Raw genomic sequence first — 10,422 nt, 5'->3', positions numbered from 1 at the left:
GCATGAGGTGGTAAACCAGTTTAGGTGTGGTCAGTTTTGGCGACAGAGATTATGTAATAAGACACAACTGCACACCTTTTGTTTCATTTTGGCTTTGTTGATTCATTTTTATCATAGCTATCATTTCATATTTTCTGGGATTAATTCTTCCTCTACATGTCTGAATTGGTTGCAAAGCCGCCTTTTCTGTTACAAGTATCTTTTGAGATTAAAAATATAAAGAGAAAATATGGGAGCACTTCTTTGATACTATCACTTCAATAGCAAGTATGCTACCTTGTACTTGTTCTTACATGTGCTGAAGTCTGCCCCTTATGAATACATCAAATAAACCTGCACATTGTGCCAAACAAACTGTTTCTTGTACACATCTAAAGGTACTGTGCAACAGATGATATCACTTTGATATAAATTTCACTGTTGTTATTTGTACACATTCAAACTGATTGTGCAAGAAAACATCAGCTGCAGCTCAGTAGTAACCAGAGTGTTGTGGCTACATACTGTAAAACATTATATATTCACGGCATGAATTTTTCACGAATTGGAGCCAACGGCCTTTTTAGCGGCATGAAATTTTCACGAACTACCACTGGCATTCAATGCATAAAGTGTAGACAAGAACTTTCGTGTGCATTTTAATTTCGCGAATCTTGGCGCTCGCAAAATTGAAATGCACGCGAACATTCCTCGTTTATTTATTGAAATACAAAAAATCACAGAATTCTCTTTCCCTCCCGCCCTTCCTCCCTCCCCACTGTGATCTCTCTCCCTGTGTCTTGGTGGTATTTCCCGTCAGAACACAGTCAATTACAAATTTCAAACTTTGTCTATATTTAGAATTTTGCGGCAGGCAGGTGGTTGTTTGTGACCTGTTCAATCTCTGTCAAACCACGGACTTACTACGCATGGACGTTCCTTACTCGTTAATGAACTCATGCACCTGTTTCTGTAAAAAGATGTCACATAAACCTTTCAAACATGCTTTCCTGCTTTGATTCCATCATCATCATCAACAGCGAGCTTGGATAAAAAACGACAGAATTTGCGATATCTAAAAACTACAGCAGTACCCAGTACATGCATGCGTAGAAGACAATAAAAGTTGTCATGTTTTAAGGTTTGCTGCTCCCATCATTTTTCATTCGGAGAGAGCCGCGTCTAAAAAGGCACTTGTATCAGCCAAATAAGACTTTAAATGAGGGAAATGTTTCTTTTGTCAGTGAAGATGCATGATTACACAATCACCATTGTCCAAACATCTGAGTGAACTCATTAATACATGCACATAATCAAGCAACAGTAGTGATGATGGGATCAAAGAAAGACCTCTGTTAATACAATCCATGTACTGTAGCAGGTCCATTTTCAAACCTTCATGGTCTGTTTCTTTGAATTACTCGCGAATGTTTCTCGAAATGCTTACAAAATAGAAATTCCTGTATTGCATGTCACCTTTTACATATAGGCCGATTTACAAGACACACCTGAAGACAATACACATGGCATACAGGAAGTGGTGCCTGTTATCACTATGGTGAGGTCAGATGACTTGAGTCATTTCCCAAAACACTACCCATGACTACTGATAGTGCTGTGATAGATTCAATAATGGAAATGATTGGTATCACTTTTTTATGATCTTACTTTACAATAAACACATGTATGGATAGGGTCATCTTGCTAATTAACAGCAATGTGCTTTTTAGCACCTAGAATTACCTGGTGATACTATTCTCTCCCTTTAACAGAAAAAGAAGAAAAATTAAACATTCATGTGTATTTATACACACATAAAATAGTAAACCTTGCGCAATCAAACAAATCAACAAATCACTTATTAGGTGATCCGAGTATCCTCTCGGATCACCTTCTGTATCTGTACTGATTCTTTGTTCTTCTTCTTCTTTTTCTTCTTCTTTCTCCGCAAAAGTTGTGTATCGCTAATCTCGGAAAGTCCTCTTCCTATCAATGTCAAAATTAAACCATACATGTATCATGTCCCAAAGACGATCCTTCTAATAAAATCATAGTGATTAGTCGACCGTGACGTCACTATGACGTCATTATATGAAAACACATTCTCAATCATATCTCTTTAATGGAATGAAAATCTTCAATGAAATTTACGTCACGTATATTTCAAGTCAAGCGCATTCTACTCATATAATTAAAATTCATACATTTGTATTTTCTCTTGAAACGTGCGCGTATGCGCGCGTTGAAATATTTGTATGCTCAAATCGAGCTCAAATTTTTTTTGCACACGTTTCAGACCATTTGGAGCATTTTTTGAAAAATTGAAAAAATTGGACGGACGCGTACGCGCGCGCACATATACGCACGCACAGCTCATACGCAATAGAAATTTCCCGTTTTTTCACATTTATCGGATGCCTGAAATGTCAAGGAATATTTCTACCAAGTTTCAAGTCAATCCGACTCAATATGACGTCACACGGGCCAGTCAAAGTTGAAATTCCGCGCGCGCGTCAATGGCGATATACAGTGCAACAATGCAAAAAAAACGCCAATTTTGAATCCGATTTTACTCGTCAGGATGGACGGTGACCCCCCATTTTCTTTACATATTCTGAAAGCTGATGAGTTGCACATGTCATTTCATGGGTCAGCGATGCTGCAAAAATGATTAAAAGATATCAAATTTCTTAATAAATTAAAAAAAGTAAATTTTCAAAATGACGTCATCAAATTTCAAGTTCACTCGAGCGTATCTCACTTATCCTTTGCCAATTTTCACACAAATTTCAGTATGTTGTAGCTTATTAAATGCTTTTTCAGTAATATAATAACAGCATTTTGATTGGATGACGGCATCACCTCGTAAAAATGGATTCAAAGTAATCTTGTCAAATTTGACCAGTTTACGTGTTATCTCTATGGGAGTGCAGTTTTTCTGGAAATGAAAATTGACATGACTATCTTTCTCGAGCACTAGCTCACTTATACTTCGGTGAATTCCTCCCAAATTTTAATATGTTGTAGCTGAGACTTTGAGCTATCGTAAGTGTGCCCTTCATTTTTTCATACGACGTCGGCATCACGTCAAAAAATTGGTTGAAATTAAAGCTTATCTTCGATGTATTGAGATATTTCTTCCTTTCTGCAACTTTCTTTGCAATAACTCAAGAAACACACTCCCCATCACCCCCATATTTTGCACATGTTTAGTTCATGTTACGTACATGATTTCATAAAAAAACAACTACTTGATCGGACAACATCTTGGGTATGTAAATTAGGGTTAAAGGTCATAAATATTTCATCCTGTATCTTAGTAAATATATGTCCTATCTTTCCCATATTTTGCACACGTAAAGACCATGTTACAAGGATCATTTCACAAAATAACCACTTTTTGCTCAGATGCCATCTTGTCTGTGCAAAGTGGGGTCAAAGGTCATATGTACTTTTTTCTGTATCTTCGTTATGACGTGTTATCTCTATGCGAGGGAATTTTTCTAGATGTGAAAGTTGACATGATTGTCTTTATCGAGCACTAGCTCACTTACCCTTCGGTGAATTTCTCCCAGATTTTAATATGTTGTAGCTGAGACTTTGCTCTATCAGAAAAGTGCCTTTTGTTTTTTCATACGATGTCTGGATCATGCTAAAAAACTTGGTTGAAATCAAACTTATCTTCGATGTATTGAGATATTTCTTTCTCTCTGCAACTTTCTTTGCAATAACTCAAGAAAAACAGCCCCTATCATCCCCATATTTTGCACATGTTTAGTTCATGTCACGTACATTATTTCATAAAATGGCAACTACTTGATCAGACACCATCTTGGGTATGTAAATTAAGGTCAAAGGTCATAAATGTTTCAACCTGTATCTTGGTGAATACATGTCCTATTTTTCCCATATTTTGCACACGCAAAGACCATGTTGCAAGAATCATTTCGCAACATAACCACTTTTTGCTCAGATGCCATCTTGGCTGTGCAAAGTTGGGTCAAAGGTCAAATATACTTCATTCTGTATCTTCGTTATAGTGTATACTGAATTTGGTACCAAAGATGGCAGACCTGACTCTCTTTTCTAAATGAGAATCCAAACATCACACGGCCAATATCTCTAAACACAGATGAAACCTATATGGTCATGCCTATTGCGATCAGGACTCGAATCATTGATTAAAAAAAATTGGATCACCTAATTTGTCAGTCTTGACAAATTCCGAGTCTAGTTGCTTATAGGATTCCTTGCAAATTCCTTTGCATAAGTCGACATTTACAAGTCGACAAAGTGCCTACGTAGGCACAATGTTCTGTTCTAAATTAGGGAAATCAGTGTTTTAGGGATTTCCAGACAATTTTCATAATTTCACATCATGCAGTACATAAATTGATAGTGAAATGTATAGATTTGTCGAATTCATTGTGGTGTTTGAGCAGATAATCCAATATTCAAAAAAAAAAAAAAAAAGGCCACACGAACAAGTTACACTGGAAACGGAAGATGGCATAGAAGGCTCACATATTCCAGTAATGTAGCAATGAAATCCATTTATACCATACCACTTGCTTTTTAAAGCAACTTCACCTACATAGAATTTATGCTCACTTTCTTCTTTTGCTCTGTTTCATTGAGCATATAATCATGCATTCTTATGTGAAGCTGTCATGACATCATCCTAATTCATTGTGATTTTTTTAATTCAATTTTGAAAACATTCTTTTTTTCCTCATTGCACTCACTATATATTTCCTAGAACTCTGTATCTATAAAGTCTGAAAATCATCCATAAGTCTCCTTTTCTTGCCTTGTGTAATCAACAAGATTTTCACTGCAAAATACATCCTGTGAAATTTAGGACATAAAGAATGCCTAATAATTGGCAGTGTGCTTCAATTCTCTGCCACACAGACATTCACCCATGCATCAACATGTTGCGCAAAACACACATGCACTCACAAACACACACTCGCACTCACAAACATACACTCACACTCAAAATAATCTGCACATGTATCCTCTTTTTATCACACTGTACTTTGAACAACATACCCCAGGAAAATAAAACACAGGCCTGGCAAACATTTACACAGACTACCTGGTATGTATATCCGAAAAGACTTCCAGTATGCTCCCTCATTTAGGACTGGGTCGATAAAATCCATGGAAGAGGCGAATCATCTTGTCACACAAATCCGGCAAATCCAATTACGAGCAATAACAATCGCCCATCAATGTCGTGGCTTGGCATTGTCCGACACACCACCTGATGAGCGCGCCAAATATTGGCAATTTCACCATCCCAGCTCACGCACTACGCAGGAGGGGAAGTGGAGTGTTTGTGGGTCAGTAAAGGACTGGCTAACTCAGGGAGATGTGAAATGACCCCAGAGGTTGATTTGAGCCAAGAGAGTGGTTATGGTAGAAGATGGTCCCCAAGCACAGCAATCAAGTAAAAGGGATAGAAGATTGCATTGAATATACACCTGCTACATCATCCACTTGAATCGCAAGCATACTTGATGCTTGTAGAGTGTGTGTGTGTGTGTGTGTGTGTGTGTGCATTTGTGTGTATTGTCTGTGTGTGTGTGAATCTGTGTGTGTGTGTGTGTGTGTGTGTGTGTCATCAGCTGCATTTTTATATCAGAATTGTGGGGCATTATACGCACAATGTGCATTTTATACACATACACACAAACATACACACAGAGCACACTCAGAGACAGGTGCCTGTACATTTAGTATGCACCAAAGTCTGTGTGTGCGCTCTGGCTGTGTGTTTGTGTGTGTGTCAGCCACAGATATGTATTACTCTGTATGACATCCCAATACAGCATCTCTGCCCTTGTGTGTCACTGTGTGAGAGGGGTAACCAAACAAAATGGATGATATTGCACAGCTCATACTGAATTACGGTAGTCTGGGAATACAGACTCACTCCGGACATTGCAAGGTGTCCATGTGATCGCAGTTAAATACTGTGCGCTGTAGAACCTTGCTGCTTTTGGCCTTAATAATTTCCTAATAAGACCACAATATCTCTTGAAATGACATTTACAATTGGAACAATCAGGTCACCAGTGGCTAAAAGTTAAAATGAATGGAGTTCATAACAGCACTATTTACCAACAGGATGACCAAGCATTTCTAGCCTTATAGGGTCAACATAATGACAAAAGCTGTATGTGTTTGAATGCTAAAATGAATATAATTTTTCAAGAAGTAGAATGCTATAAATCAATTTGGATGCTTGCCCAAGACAATGAAATCTCAAGGTGAAGCTCATGATAGGCAAGTGCCTGTGAAAAGTATGACGCCCGAATGCCCATTTGGGAAAGTGAAGATAGATGTCTCTAATGCCCTGCATGAAATTCAAAGGGCAGATTAAAAAAAAAAGTTCTATATTTCCGTTTGCCATATGAAACTAATATGAATCATGCACATTTGTATTTGCCTAGATTTGTGTTGTGTCTGTACCATCACCACTATTTCATTGTCTGAAATTTATAGCATTCTTATGGTTCTTCTAAAAGCATCACTTCAGAATTTCATCATGGACGTACTCTAAAAAAAAAAAAAAAAAAGTTTTGCGCTACTTGTGTTTGTGAGCAATTCTACGCATCATGTAAACACAATACCATTTATAATTAGCAAAATGGTTCATCTACAATTTCAACTTCACTGATTGAAAAAAAAAAACTAGAAATGTCGCTATGGCGACTGATGCCTCCGCCATAATGCATGATTCTCCCAATAGGTGTATGGTACAATGTCTTCACAATGTGTTATGACAGTTTCACAAAACTGACAAAATATTGAAATGACAGGTTTGTAAGAAATATCTTGAATGTTCACTTTCCTTGAACTAGGTTTGCTATAATTGTCTAAGAGTGCAGGTACCTGTATTTGGGGAATTGAGAACTTTTACTCGACTTCTGACCTACCCTTTTATAAGTTTATGCATTGAGTAATTTTCAAGGTATGAAGAAAGAGTGTAATTTCAGTATAATATATATATATATATTTGCATTTAAACCTGACCTTTGACCCTTAACCTTTGACCTTCTGGCTGGAAATTTCTCAGAGAATCTCCATTAGGGAATACATGTATATATCAAGTTTTTGTTTTAAAAATAAAAATGTAAGCATTGCATATACTAGTATATGAGGGAAATAGTAAAATTTTGAGGAGTTGACCTTGACCTTTGACCCCCTGACTAGTGACCCATTCCCTACAAAATCCCTGCCAGTCAGTACATGTGTATGTACCAAGTTCCATGAAGATACATTGAACCATTTGCAAGAAAAGTGAAATTGTAACATATTCACCTAACCTTTGACCTTTTGACCTTTGACCTTATGACATGAAACTCTCTCTGGAGAATCTTTATGCAGTAGTACATGTCTACAATAAGTTTCAAGATAATACCTTCGGGCATTACATGGATACGGGGGAAATAGCAACGTTTTTAGCATTTGACCTTGACCTTATGACCTTTGACCTCTTGCCAATGTCACTAAAATCTACTCAACTAATTGCCCCATCATACATCATCCTTGGACCAAGTTTGGTGAAAGCTGCTTCATCCAGTTTAGAGTTATCACGTAAACAGATAAATTTTAGGATTTGACCTTGATCTTTGACCTTTGACCTCTGTCCAATTTCACTCAAAACCTAATCAAGTAATTTTCCCATCATACATCATCCTCAGACAAATTTTGGTGAAATTTGCTGAATCCAGTCTTGAGTTATCGCGTAAACAGATACAATTTAATGATTTGACCTTGACCTTTGACCTTTGGCCGATTTCACCCAAAATCTAATCAATTAATTGCCCCATCATACTTTATACTTGGACCAAGTTTGGTAAAATTCCAGTCAATATTACTCAAGTTATCGTGTAAACGAATGCAGACGGACGTACATACGTACATACGGACGGACGGACGGACAACCCGAAAACATAATGCCTCCGGCACCACTTCGTGGCGGAGGCATAAAAAAACTTTCTCTGGTAAGTCAATTTTATATCCTCTCAACATCCTTGAAGTCTTTGTGCATCTGCAAGGGTATTTCCTCTTCAACATAGTATGTTAGCTCTGGTAATTCATAGGGAAATAAAACCTAATCTATCTAACACTTAGTAAACAGACACATGTGTGCAGAATGCTTTAAATATTGGTTTTCACTTTTCTCTGTCATGGTAGTTGGTACTGGATTGATATCAAATTAAAGCCAGATTGGTACAACACCTTGAGCAGGAGTGCGACCACAACAAACATATTCCATTACACTCCTCAATTCATAAGACCAAGCACCTAGATTTGAAGAAAAAACAAACAACCAAACAGACATACAAACAAATATGACACCTTCACTCCAAACTGCTTCCATGGCTGCAGATGGGGCAGATACAAAGTTCTATCCTTTTCTGGCTCAAAGTCATAAGAAAAATAAAACATTTTATCAATCAAAATTCCCTCCAACATGGAAACACACACACACGCACACACACACACACACACACACACACACATTGAAATTCAGCACATTTTTAATTTCTGGCACTCAAAAATATCTTAATATCATTAATGCTAGCCTAACCATGCAAAAGAAGCACTTATGATCTAAGTATACCATATCACCATGATGATAAATTCATTTTTTGTCTTAATGATTAAATTCTATCCTACGACAACATGATACATTTAGTCCTGAGATAAAAATCCTCAACACATCTATGCTGATTTGAAAAGTCCAACAAGGGGAGGACAGGCAGTTCAAGCAAATTCCATTATAACTTTGATACACATTGCAACAATAAAAAAAAAAAAAAATGACTCTTTGATGCCCCATATCTGTGTACCCCGAAGAATATCTTTGCAGGGGCAGCATGCTACATACTTTTTTTTTTCTTCAAACTTAACTACATGTAGACGCACCAAATCTTTAAGATGCATTTGCATAGATTGGTTTATCTAATGACAATGAATCTTTTTAACAACGGCGAACCTGAAAGCTTACTCAAGGTTTGCCCATGGAACACCAACTTTCATCTATGCAAATTCTTCACAGACCTTATTGAAAGTGTTTTTGAGGTACAAATAGATCATTACTATGTCAGGATGAAAGAACAGCCACAAATTTGAATGAGTTAGTAAACCAGTCTACTGTAAAAGTGGACATTTTTGCAGTGCTAAAATTTTCGCACATTTCGCGCAACCAGAAACTAGCGCAAAAATAAAAGCACGCTAATATTTTTGCTTGCCATACAGTATGTTCCAGCAGGTAATATCTCATTTCCGCGGATTTATGAACATGTGAAACTCTTCTTACCTGGCCGAGCTCGAAACATTAGTCGCGCGAAAATATTCACTTTTACAGTATTACTAGCAACTTGTTTTTAAAATTACGATAAAAGTTACAACAGTGCATAACAAGAATAAATCCAATCATCACATTTAATCAAAGGCACTACATAAATGATTAAGGTAAGGATTCAGCATTATACTTGCTTATTGGTAATAGCACCAGTTGCTCTCTCGTGTTTATCATTGAAGACCCAAGTCATCTACTGTTTTGTTCTTTCTTTTTTTTCATTCAAACATGCAAAATGTTATAATACTTTTATATGAGGCTCATTTTCCTCCTCTCAGAAAATTCAAAATCTTAACGTTGTGCTTAAAACATGATTCATTTTTCTGGGAAATATTTGGCATACAAGCTATGTAAATGCTGGTACCTTCCATCAGACTATTTCGTATCTAGACATTTACACAGCTGTGCATACATCACATCTGACATTTGACTGAAATCCACTAAAAAAAAAAAAATCCCCTCAAAATCACACAAGTTATCTCAATTGTAAAACATAACAGTTGGGCTACATTTATGTCTTCAATGTTTGTTTGTAGGTGTGCAAGTCATGCTTTCCAGCCTTGACAAGGCAATCAGATGCTTTTAAGGGGGTACTGAAAATTTGCCATACAATTTAGATCATACAGAAAATGCCTCTTCAACAAAAGAGAACATTTGCCATTGAGCACAATACACAGTGGCTGTAGACCTCAACTCATTTAACATAGATCTTTGGTTGCTCATGACAGAGCAAATACTGGTAAACACAAAACTGGACAGTCCTTAGGATAGTGCCAAGATATAATACTGAAATACGACCATCTGTTTGAACACAAACTGCATGCGATCACCACTGACTGAATTTTTAGAATTCAGTGGACAATAGGAGATTTGAAAATAAACAGGCATGCATACACCTGTAGCTCACAAGTACGACATTTTTTTTTTTTTTATATGTTCAGGAAAGAGACAGTACAATGTACTGACGAATTGCCCTTCATCGACGTAAATAAGCACCAGTTGAATATTCAGTGTTTGAGTAAAAAGCCATAATGATGAAAAAGGGAAAAAAAAAATATGGG

The sequence above is a fragment of the Diadema setosum genome, chromosome 8 (genome assembly GCF_964275005.1).
Source record: "Diadema setosum chromosome 8, eeDiaSeto1, whole genome shotgun sequence".
NCBI classification, from domain to species: domain Eukaryota; kingdom Metazoa; phylum Echinodermata; class Echinoidea; order Diadematoida; family Diadematidae; genus Diadema; species Diadema setosum.
Note: the sequence above shows the minus strand (reverse complement) of the source record.